The sequence below is a fragment of the Manis pentadactyla genome, chromosome 3, assembly GCF_030020395.1.
Source record: "Manis pentadactyla isolate mManPen7 chromosome 3, mManPen7.hap1, whole genome shotgun sequence".
Taxonomy (NCBI): domain Eukaryota; kingdom Metazoa; phylum Chordata; class Mammalia; order Pholidota; family Manidae; genus Manis; species Manis pentadactyla.
The window spans coordinates 77,302,442-77,314,934 of NC_080021.1; the positions used below are offsets into that span (position 1 = coordinate 77,302,442).

The 12,493-nt window shown below is 39.2% G+C and overlaps 1 protein-coding gene across 1 annotated transcript in view; it reads left to right on the plus strand.

The window, feature by feature from the left end:
* Window positions 1-12,493, plus strand: part of TOX (thymocyte selection associated high mobility group box) — a 286,688-nt gene that overhangs the window by 169,122 nt on the left and 105,073 nt on the right. The gene's annotated exons all lie outside the window — the stretch shown is intronic.

The window sequence follows — 12,493 nt, forward strand, 5'->3', positions numbered from 1 at the left end:
AATGGAAAATATTTTCAGTAGCATATGACCAGCTTTAGCCATGTCATAAAACTCTCTTCCAGGTTAAAAGTGACTTTTAATTAGCACTCAAGTTTCCATTGTTCAATCACTTAACAGTCCAACCAACTGTATTGCATTTTCGTAAGTCACTGAACTGTACTGTCATGTTCACAATGAACAAACTGATTAACTTGCTGACATGTTATTTCTGATAGGAAAGCATTTCATATTACCATTATTACTTGGGGATGTATCTCTAACTTGAGTGACTTCACAAGCAGGGTTTTCTGTTAATCATGAACTTAAAGGGCGGAGAAAAGAGAATTGAGAGAAATCCCATAGTAGTTTTGGGGAAATGAATCCCAGAGCCTAATGCCATGATAAAGTACAGTCTCCTGAGAACTGGCGGCTAGCTTTGGTGGCCAAGAGGCGAGTACTCATTCACATCACTAGCAGGGGCAGAAAAGTCTATGCTGTTGCCCTGGTTTTTTAGATTATGTTCAACCTGAATAGATTTATGCTAAAAGTATCAACGATGACTTTGTGAAATAGAAAATGGATTTTTTTAAAGAAACATGCTAAAATTGTAAATCTGCATAATGCTGTACTTCAAAGCAGTCACCTTAAAAAGTTATCTTCGTGGCTAAGCCTTCAGACGCAGTTCATGAGTCAATAAGGCATCTGGGTCATGCGTTATAAGCACCCACATTATCTAGGAAAGAAAGGAAGATGGCATACATACAGTGCAGAAAAAAACAGTTTTGTCTTTTGTGTTACCTCATAGTGTGAGTGGAGTTGAGCCTTAGGAGGGTTAATAAGATATTGAATTGTATAGTGTAAGTCTCAAAACCCTTTTTCCTTTATATAACTTGCTTTCTTAGCATTTCTAGAATCCTTTAAATACACCATTCACTCTTTAAGAGATGCTTATACAACTTAAATACATACACATCTAGGATTTTCCCAGATTTGCCATCCATGGGAGTCACTCCAACCTCAAATGGCATGTTCAGGACTGAGCCTAGTCACATTCGTGCAGCATGACTACTTTCTCAGCCCTTCCCCCACTTTCCTCCTTCCCTACCAGGAGCTTCTGCTCATCCCAATTTCTTTATGCTCTTCTGCACAACCCACTGTCCAAAACTGGACTTAGGTATTTCCCTTCAACATGGCATTTTCCCTTGGAACTTTTATAAGGCAGAGGGGCCATGTTTGTCTACACTAAGGGAATAGAGCTCTAATTTGCCATTCTAGTTCTTGGCAAGGTGAGTCTAGCAGGATTTTCATAGAGCAGGGAGCCTTGATACCCCCCAAACCACATTCTGAGCTGGATATTTACTTTGCCTACTGACAGCACTGGTCCTAACATTTTATGCTGTAAGTAAAAAGCTACTCCAACAAGTGAGCTTAGTCTTGGTGAGGCTTTGGATAGACCTCGGCACTGTCCAGTAGGTGACGGCTTTGGATAGGCCTCAGCACTGTCCAGTAGGTGACGGCTTTTCTATTATTATCTGTACTACCCAATAGCAGTAGTCAGTGGCTGTTGAGAATTTTAAATGTGGCTAGTGTGATGGAAGGACTAATTTTTACTTAATTACATTTTAATTACTTCATATTTAAAGAAGCCACATTTAATCTATTTGCAACCCATTTTCTTAAGCCAGTGTGGTCTTGGAGAAAGTCAATTTGAAGATTAGATTTGTTTTAAGAATCCCATTGGATCTTTGGCTGGATTCCAGGAGCCAGAGTTTGATATACTATAAGGTTACAATAGAAATCTAATAAGGTTGGAAGTGGCAATTTTATTGGAGTCCACTAATTCCTTTGAGAAATAAGAAGCTTCTTAAATTCTTATTTTGAGCTCTTAAGTGCCTAGAATGCCAATCATCAGCATGTATATATTAAATGCTTACTGCAGTCTAAACGTTTAAAAAGGCTCAAATGATTGATAAGACATGGTCACTGTCCTTCGGGAGCTTATAAACTACAGAAAAAACGTAAGAATGTGTGCAAAAATTGGAGTGAGTGACCAAGAGAAGGGCTAACCTCAGTTGCACTGGCCATGTACCCAGGAGGAGTTCCTAATTGGAAGACATTACAGAGATAGCTTATAAAACTTAGTGGAAAAGGTAGGACTGCAGTCAGGGCTGGAAAGACTGTTTTGCTTTAGACAAATAGAGGGGAAAGAAAAAGCATAGTGGAGAGCATTTGAAAAGCAGGTTGGATATTTTAATTTGGTAGATTTGACTGAAAGTTTCAAAAACCAATCAAAGGACTATGGGCTTGATATGATGGATTCTAAGAAACCACTGGCTGTTTTCACTCAAGGCAAAAGCATTATAAAAGCAGTGTTGCAGGAAAATCCTCTGGCATCTCCCTGGATGGATAGCAGTCATAGGAAACTGGAGTGTGGAAAGTCTGAGGGGCCTGTTGTCACAACCTAGCCCAGGGGTGACAGTGAGAACAGAAAGATGGGCTTCTGAGGTGTTTTCACATCATATCCAAATAAATATGGATCTAAAAATGAACAAGCCTTCCTATTGCCAGGTTTTACCTTTAAAAGGCACTAAAGGATTACTTTCTTCAAAAGGAACTGTAGGACTATAGTGTGACCATTGTTAAGACATGGCCACACTTCTTTGTAAAACTGTCTATCCTTTGTAAAACTCTTTCCTAGCCATTTTGTTCATGCCTAATGTGATATTTAACAACCAAACTATTGATTGGTGTGCCAATTGTTGAAATACATTTATTAATAGTGCACAATTCAGGTCATCCGTGCTTATAGAGACAAAGAAAGAATGGCTACAGAAATCAAGATGGAAAACCTGCCCACCTAGAAATTACAGTGCTCTTTCTGAGTTCTTCTTTCAAGGTCATCTACAGCATGGGAATGACTAATAAAAGCTAACCCTTGTAGATTCAAAAGAATAAACTTGGTGTGAATTGGAAAATCCTATGAGAATAAACCCCCCTGGGCAGATTCATGTATAGGACCAGCCCCTCGTGGGACTTTCCAGAAGCTAAGGTGAAATTTTTGCTGTTCGTATGGGGCTCTTGTCCTTGGGTTAGTGATTGTCACATGTGAGATTTTACATTTTGAATGGATAAAAGAGGTGAAAATATTTCACTCATCATGTAGGTATTATATATATTTTAGAGGTTATTACAATGTTGCATATATCTGTATTATATGTTATAAATGTCACTATTCTATAAAAATTATACAATCTTTTCTGAGATTTTGTTTTTAAAATACATTTTCTTGTATTTACTTCTGTTTTTCATCCCCACTGACAAGCATAGGTGATATAGTTTTAGTGATTTTAAGCATCTTCTAATAAATTAGACATAGAAAATTTAGTCCAGCATTAGAAATCAATATCCGATTGAGTATCATCCCAGTTTTACAACTGGAAGGAGGAGGTTGAGAGTGGGTAAGTGACTTGCCCAAGGGCTCAGACAATAAATACCTCAACTTCCTTATCTGAAAAGCAAGGATAATCATAGTCCTTATGAATATTTAAGAATTTCTTAGACCAGTGGGTGACATGTAGGAAGCATTATTTAAGAGTAAATTTTAAAAAATGGGAAAAGCAAGCTTGCATGACTCTTTTGGAGAATTTGAAATGCATAAGAGAGATTATCCCAAATAGTTCTTTATACTTTATTCCTTAATCTTCTTCACATCTGTCAAACAAACAAAAAAGACTACAATAAGCCTGCTGTTCATCAAAGAAGTCTTCACCTTTTATTGAGTGTCCTTCTATGCCATTGTGATGAAAAAACATCTTTGAGCCAGACTGCTTCGAGTCCACTCTTGCCTCTACCACTTACCAATGTGGGGCTTTGAGCAATTTACATAACCTTTCTGTGCCTCCTTTTCCTTATGTATAAAATGGGTATAATAAGATATTTCATCCCATAATGTTGTTAGCATTAAAGTAGCAAATATCTATAAAGTAGCACCTGTCTCACTGTAGGTGTTAGATTTATTCAGTGGGAATCGCCTTCTGAATAAAAAGGTCACCAGGGTAAAATATCTAGATTGCCTCCTGAAATTTTCCAGAAGCATACGTAGAGTGAAGTTTCTTTCCTTCCAAATTTCCCACCACTTCCTTTTTGTATATTCTTGCCTGTACCATTTTATGTGTTGGGACTCCTGCAAGAAGTTAGATTTCTGGCATTTCAAAAGATTCCATTTTCTTAAAGTCCCTATTTTCCATGACCAAGCTATAAAACAAGGTAGAATTTCTATTAGTATATACTGTCCAAAAAGTGCCAACTAGTTCTCATTCTTTAGATCCAAGTTAAACAGCCATTTGTGACCCAATATGTCGAAGTTCTATTTTTCTCAGGACTTCCTTAAGTTATTTTTTTGACAGTGGGTAACTGATGAGCCTGTGCTTCTCAGAGGAATCTGGTTAGACGAGCAGTGGAAGGAGAATCTGGAAAGTCAGGTCCTGCCTTGGGTGAGCTTGTCACACGGGCAATTCACTGAACCCTGTCTACACCCCGCAGGGTTGGGCTACATCAGGAGTCCAAAGTGAGTTCACTGGTGCCTGGGAAAGCCCGGAATGAACCGAGCAGCGTTACTGTCCCTTGCCTCACTTGTTCACATTTCTTGTAAAAGTTCCCTTGAGCAAAGGATTCTGCCCTCCAAGAAGATGGAAAACCACAGAACTAGCTGATCTCGGAGATCCTTTCCAGGGCTCGCATTTTCCTATGATTCACACTTTATCGACCACGCAACAGTGACCCAAAGTCAGGACTCACCCAACTTGTCACTTTAGTTACTCTGTCATTTTTCCTACCATCACTTCTGCGTTCTCAGTGTTAAGTCTGCCCCACCCCGCTACAACCCCAGTGCTATTCAAAGCCTAATTGATTATTCAGACATTTGAATCTATTGAAAAGCACATTTATTTCTTTTGAGTGGAAAATGTTATTCTGCCATCCAGAAGAAAGTGATGTTGCTTTGTGAGAACAGTCGGTGTTTGGTGTTTTCATATTGTTGGAAAGAAACTACAGAACTATTTGGGGAGAAAGGAAGAAGAAAATGTCCACATTAAGTATTCATGGTTTAAGAAAAATCCTTTGATTCCTACAAACTGAAATCAAGAGCCTCTCCTCTTTCTCTCCACTCTGGCACATTCACTGCTGGGTTTAATCATGGATTGGTGGAAGGGAAAATACAACCTTGTATAAAGTCATCCAAGCCTCTGCTGCCTGGCCTATATGTGGCTATCGCTTGTTCTTTGTGCAGTCAACAGAAGCTCTTTCATACAAAGAAAAACCGTGCAAAGTTTTAGAATGGCCTCGCAGAAAGGATTCATTTAGAACCTGGGTTTTTTGTAGAGTGTGGTTCCTAATGACACATTATAGGAAATTTACAATGAAAAGGGCAACAAAGGAGATTTCAATGTCTTTGAATGCTTCAAATTTCCAGTTCTGGAGTTTAAAATGGAAAAAGATGTTAAAAGGCAATGAAATTGGGGGGTTTATTTCCCAAATGCCTTATTTTTTTCTAGGCAACAAAAGCAAGCATAATGTATATACTCAGATTTATTGTCATTTTTAGCATTCAGTCATGACACACTTTGCATTCAAAGGCCACACTGTACAACTATTTTGACAACCATCACTTCAGTTGGTGCTGTTCAGGACACAGAAAACTGAAGCAGGAGTGTCCCTCTGGGTCTATAGGGGGTGCTGTACATCAAGGAAGTCACACGTATTAAAGCAGCATGAATTTCTAATATGTTGCCATTATGGGAAGGACCACTGGCATATTGAATAATGCAGCTTTCAAAGCTAAGCAGAAAATGTGATTACAGACAATTTGATTGCTGTTTGTAAAATAAATATTTTCAAAATCTTGAGATATTTTATTTCATGTAATGCATAACGTATGTAACAGTGGACCAGAGCTAAATATCTCTCAGGACATGAAGGAGCTGATGATGTCAGCCCCATTTAGGTATGAAATAATAGAAACATTAGTTTAAAATGGAATGGATGTCATAGTGGTTCATTTCTTTCTTTAAAAAATAGGGGGAAAGCAATAAAAAGAAATGATTTTGCCCAATTTGACAGAAGATAATTATTTAGCATTATGCCACAATTCATCAAATGTTTAGCAATTACAGCTTGTTTTTTCACAAATTATCCCTTTTGAATATTACAGCACATGAGAGCAGTGTATTTAAACCACTTTAATACTGTGAAAAAATGGGCTGGATTTTTGTTCTTATTTTTGACCATATATAATACAAGAGTGTGGTTTGGGGTTTTTTTTGTTATTTTTTCTTTTTTAATGTCAAATTCCTAATAAGGCCAAAAATAAGCATTGTTCGTGGTTAGTTTTTAAGCTCGACTTAGGCCCTTTCTTTGCTCAAAACAGAGTACTTTGAATGCACTGTTGATTAAGTAGTTCAATGAAGTCTATGTTAATGATTTGGGACCATCTTTTAGTGCTATAATAAAACACCCCAAACTAGAGTTCTCCTTAATAGTGTTCAGGAAGGGAGCCAATTTAAAAATAACACTTTTCCTTGCTTATGCCAAGGAAGAAAACTCAGGATTGGCTTTGTATTTAGCGTTTGTTATACTTCACTTCAGCCTTCAAGCTCCTAGGGATTGGACCGTGCACAGGAGAAGTTGAAAAGCTATAAAGCCAGTTATATAATATACTGTAAGCAAACTCTGAGAGTTATTCGGTCCGTCTCTTAATTCCAGGCAGCAGTAAACCTAAACATTGAAGATACGTGGTTTTCTATCTAAGAGCCAAGATTCCACAACTTTCCTTGGTAGCCTGTTTGTGTTTAATTAACCTTGTAACATGAAGTTAAATTGCAGTAAGAGATTTAGGTTCCTTCCAGGAAGTTCCTTATTAAAGTTAAAATAAAATCTCTTACTGCAGTTTCAGTCTGCTTTGTCTGCTTCAGATGTCTGGATGCCTGGGGAACAGTTGATTTCAAGTATTTGACATTTATTTAGTTAGCCTGCAGTTGTGTTTTACCTGGCCCACCCAACCCAATTCCCTTAACCTTTCCACAAAGGTCATATTTTTCAACTTTTAAATCAAATTAAGTTCTTTTTTTTTTTTTTTTAATTTATGATCTTAAGGAATGACAGCCACAAAGGGAGGCGGAGCTCTAGACAGAACTTGAGGTTGCAGATTAATTTCTAAATATTTCAAATAATTCCCTGCCCTACTGGATGTTCCAAAATAGGCCCCCCGTAACATCACTGAGCACCGACCTATTTAATGGTTGACCCGTTGATCACCTCCGCCAGTGGTCCCTTGCTGTATTGGTATGTATTTCACAACTCTCCGTCTTGTTCCTGTGTGAGTCACTTCACGTCCTAGAGGCAGACATCTGGGAAGGCCATCATGGTGGCGCTCTTCAAGTCATCTTTATTTCTGGCTGGGTATCCGTTATTTGAACAACCCTTAGCAAACAAAGAGAGGGAAGATACATGCACTTAGGTACTCATAATTGTCCTTGGACATAAAGCTTCTAAGTAGGCCCATAAGTCTATTTCAGAGGGCATCACTAGCTGCATCCTCCAAATTGTTAATATAAGGTTTCCTAAACTCTTGAGAGGTAGTTTGGGAAATGCAGCAGAAATAAGATGAATAAGAGGTGGGAGTGGGAAGAATAAACAGCAAGTCAAAGCAGAAGACTGTTCATAGAAACGGCATCCATGAGGGTCGCCTATCTGGGGCCCCATCCCCTCCCTCCCCCAGCTCCACACACGTGATCGGCTTCTCCTTCTCATTGCGGGTCCAACGAATGTTCCATCCTCACTTCCTTACCCCGAATAATAATGATGATGCTTCATAGCTCAAATCCAGACTGTAAGTCATGGCCCAGAGCTGAGCACTTCACACGTGGTCTTGCTCTTTCCTTCCCTTGCCATTCGGCATCAAGGCTGAGGACACACCCTTCAAAAGAAGATTTCTTGTTCTCTTTCACTCTGCCTGGTAAGCTCTTTGCAGAGAAGAGGACCTAAACACCCTGAGAGCTTGCTTGGTTTCATTGTGGAGACCTTTATGTGGAAAGTATTGATAGCAATACTCCTAAGTAGTGAACTTAGTACGGCCTTGGTAACTATTTCTCATCCAATGAACAAACTCATTTGTCCCCAATGGAACCCTTCATATTTGCCCAAGGCAGAGAATAGGATGATTAAGGCATTTTATGCAGATACTTCTAAGTAGTTGTCTAGTCTTCTAACATAATATAAATATTCTTCAGCTTTTTTAAAAAAGTATAATGTCATGTATCATGGTATCTAAATGTATACAGCTTGCTGTATAGTATAGCTAAAAGAATTTGAGCCCTAAATTTACATGTAGTATTTGTAGTCTTAAAGCTTAATGAGTTTACCACCAATTATTCCAACCTGTTCCACTACTAAATTTATATATTTGAGAATTAATTACCATGTATAGTTCTTGCTTTTTTAGATGAATATTCTTATTTCCCAAGTAGAGCTACTATTATGAAGAAGAATTATCAGTAAAATTACAAGACTGCTAAAGGGACATACTTTTGCCTTATGCACCAATATCTTGGGGGCAGAAGGAACAATGTGCAGAATTAATGCCTTAAAGATCAGTCCCTATGACCAGTGTATTTTTGTTTTTTAAGTTTTTTTTTTTAATGATTCAATCTTTGACTTGCCATTTGCTTGATTTGTGCAAGTAGATTATTAACATCAAAGTATTGCATTATAAACCCATTTAGTCATGGAGTCATAGGAGAATTAGTCTAAAATGCTTTGCAGAAGAACAATGAATCAGTCTCATTTCAAGACACCACTTCCTTCATTATTCATTAACTATTCTTATCTAGAGCATACAGGAACATTTTAAGAGCAGGTTTTGGTTTTTTTCCACTTCAGTTTTTTCCAGTTTGAAAGTTCTGAGTTCTCTTATGCGGACAAGCATTACCTACAGGAACATAACATTTATCTTTTCGTATTAACCATTTACATACTTTTCTCTGCGAGAAGCAACACGCACTCCATCAGAGGAAAGGTATGAAGTGCTGCAGTCTTTGACCATTGGGTGCTGTCATTAAAATATTGGATTTTACTTTAGTCTTTCAGATTAGTTAAAATACCACAAATGCCATAATCATCCAGAGAACAGATCATTTTTCCCTTTACCTAATAATATATTTGGCATTTGGGCAAGTATAGAATAACACAATTAATAGTTGAATTTGTCTGAATTTAAGGGAATGTACAAATTTCCCAGGGAACTCTAAGTACTATTTGACAAAGGGAGGATTAAGCTCCTTTTTTGTAGTTCAGGATAGCAATCCTATTTTCAATAGGCAATAAACTTTCTTAAAATTTGTTACACTTGAAAAGTATTACTATTCAACGGTAAGGAGTTTGGGGTTTTTTAATCAAAATTTTGGTTGTCTTTAATAAAAAATTATTCAACCCTGAAAACATACTACACTATGAAAACTTTTCACATTTTATATGCACTGCATATTTAATCAAATCCTCTACTAACCAGCAGACATAAATAATGGTTTACCAGATTGAGACAGGACCATACCTTTTATGCTGTAAAACTGGAAAATGCTCTGGATGAAAAATAAGTCCTTCTTTTGTTCTTAAGGTGGCAAATTCATAAAGTTATTACCACAAACATTAAGACTATCAAAAGACAAATGAAACTGAGTATTTTAAAGCATTTTCTTTCTATTGTGAGGTGTGCATATTTTACAGTGCTTGAACAATTAACAGTAAGAGAATAGTCAGACTTAACCGTGTAACTACTACTCAGAAGGAATAAAAGCATGCTATTTGCATCCTTATGTATCTCTCTGTCTCTCTTTCTATATAAATATATAGTTACACATTCATGTTTCGATTGTGCTGGTGTGTCTGGGCCTCTTATCTCTCCCTGAGAGCGTTAGGACCTGCCATAGCCATCCCCCAACAGGAAGATATACATTGGGAAATTCGGTCATCAGTACTGTTCCCTGGGGGTTTTTCCTATAGATGTGGATGTACTGCTTTCCCCCAAAAGCACTCATTTCTAACTGTACCAGCACAGGTGAGCCCATATTTCCCAGCAAACAGCAGACACTGCATTTTCTGGAACTGTGCTTTGCTGGAGCATTTTACCACACTTGTTGCATGTTTGGATTGTGCCTCCTGTCTGTTGGTGTTACATGTGGAAGATGGAATCCAGGAGCCTAGAGTTCACTTGGGAAGATGAAGGTTACATATAGGAAACACAGAAACATGAGACCATGTAAGAGCAAACTCAAAAATGCTAATAAACTCCTTAAGTTGTTGGGGGCGTATGATAGTCACCTGCAGAAACCAACCGATGGCCCTGGGGTCTAGAGAAGCAGTGTGAATGCTCTGGGGTGAGGCAGCCTGGACATGAACCCTGCTGGGCCGCTCCCTGGCTGCATGTGACTGTGGGCAAGAGACTTTGCCTTCCTGCTTCTCTCCTCAGTGGAGGTGAGGACTGGGCGGGTCTGTGCATGGGCAGTCCTGGCAACACCAGGTGGACAGCTTCATGTCAGCTGTCGTAATAACCACCTGCTCTGAAGCCCCATAGCTGGTTGTCTGAGCTTTCCGTATGCTGTCTGCCCTTCCTCTTCTCATGACTGGTGTCCACTTTACATGGGACGTTCTAAGAATTACCATGGCGACAGTTTTTTGGGCACCTACTGTTGCCAGGTACTGGGCAAGGTGTTTTACACGATTCCTACACCCGCACAAGCTCACAGGACAAGGGTAGTATAATCATTATCTTGTGCAGGAGAGACTGAGGACATGAAGGCAGGTCACAGGTGTGCAGCTGGCAGGTGGTGAAGCAGGCGGGCCAACGTACTCTGGTTGAGTCAGGGTCTGGGAGTCTGGGAACTTCGCACTGAAAGCCTTAATTGAGTCTTTTGTCTTCTGCTCACCCCTTTGGGGTGTGTTCGGTGCTGCTTGCGCATCACTCACTGCACTGCTCACAGCTGAGCCAGTCCAGACAACATTCACAATTCTGCCTCCTTTTTTTTTTTTAACCGAATTAACTCATTTTATTTTTACATTGCTGAAATAATAATAATCAGAGAGAGTGAGAAGAGGAAAAAAGATTCTAAGGCCAGTGAAAAAGAGGTGGGTTTGGAATTCTTGCTGGGTGACTTTGACAAATCACTTCATCTCACTGTTCCCTTCACTGTAAAAGAAAAAACAATGATGTGGCAACAATAATGTTTATACCACCATGTGGTTGTGAGGATTGAGTGAGATACAAGGTTAATATTTCTAGTATTTAACAGTTTAAATACATTCTGCAGTCATCATGTTAAATAAATTAGCATTCCAGCTAATGAAAAATGTTAGTTATTTGCTGAAAACACCATAACTTAAATTATTAACTCATTTGCAAAGAAGACAGTATTGCTTCCTCAGGCAGCAACAGGCTGTGCTAACAGACAAGGATTCATTCGTGCAGCTCTGCCTCATGACCAGGAGTTGGGTTACCTACCATTTGCCACAAATTCATTGTCAGCCAACTTGCCCCTCCATCATTAGTACACAAAATTTAATTTTAAAAGTGCAAGGGTATTTAAATTATTTTATAACTAAAAGGAGGAAAAGTTCTGGGCAGCTTGCCAAAGATAGCAGATCTGAAATTAGAAGTGTTTCCTTCTCCTTATTAAAATCCTGGTACTTTTCCTGATGTGTTCATATCAATTTGTGTCTTCATAAAAATTTGAATATTCTGTATGACAGGGAATTGATAAAAAGCCAAAGGAAAAAAAAATAGTGAATTGTGAATAAACTTCAACCAAGTTTTCTTCATTCCTTTCCAGTAATGATAAAGGAATGTGGCCAGGGTCACCACAGCATCTTGACAGGCCAAGTTCCAAAAGAGCTGCACGCCCAGGTCCCTCCATGAGCCCAAGCCCTCCCTGGTATGCCCCCGGGTGGGAATGGCAATGCCAGTCCATGAAGGAAGATGGGGCCAGAGTGTGAACTTCAAAGCTCCCCTGTCAGTGGCCTCCTTCTTGCACCAACCTACAGAATGCCCCAGCCCCTGAGAGCAGTGCTAGGAAGATCCCCTCCTGGGACCAGAAGCTGGCTGGGAAGTTACTCTGCATGCACCAGCCTTGCTCCATGATTTCAGAGGAGGAGCTATAGGGTTTGAACCCTGACTGAGGTTTTTTATAGTGGTTCATAATCAGAGTTAATTCAGCTGCCTACATAGGGTCTCCCAAACAGAATCTGGTCTGAGATGGCTCTCCTGGGGTAGTTCCACGGACCAACGTGCTGTTGTGCATGGTACAACCAGTTCCCACAGCCATGGAGAAGGAACACATCATCTTTGCCTATTTGGGATAGTCGTTGCCCAGTAAAATGGCCCGTCAGTCCTAGGTGGCATAAGCTATGGAGAAACACACCTGTCAATATGGTGTAAGAAAGAGCTACTTCTCAGAGCACAAGGTAATGT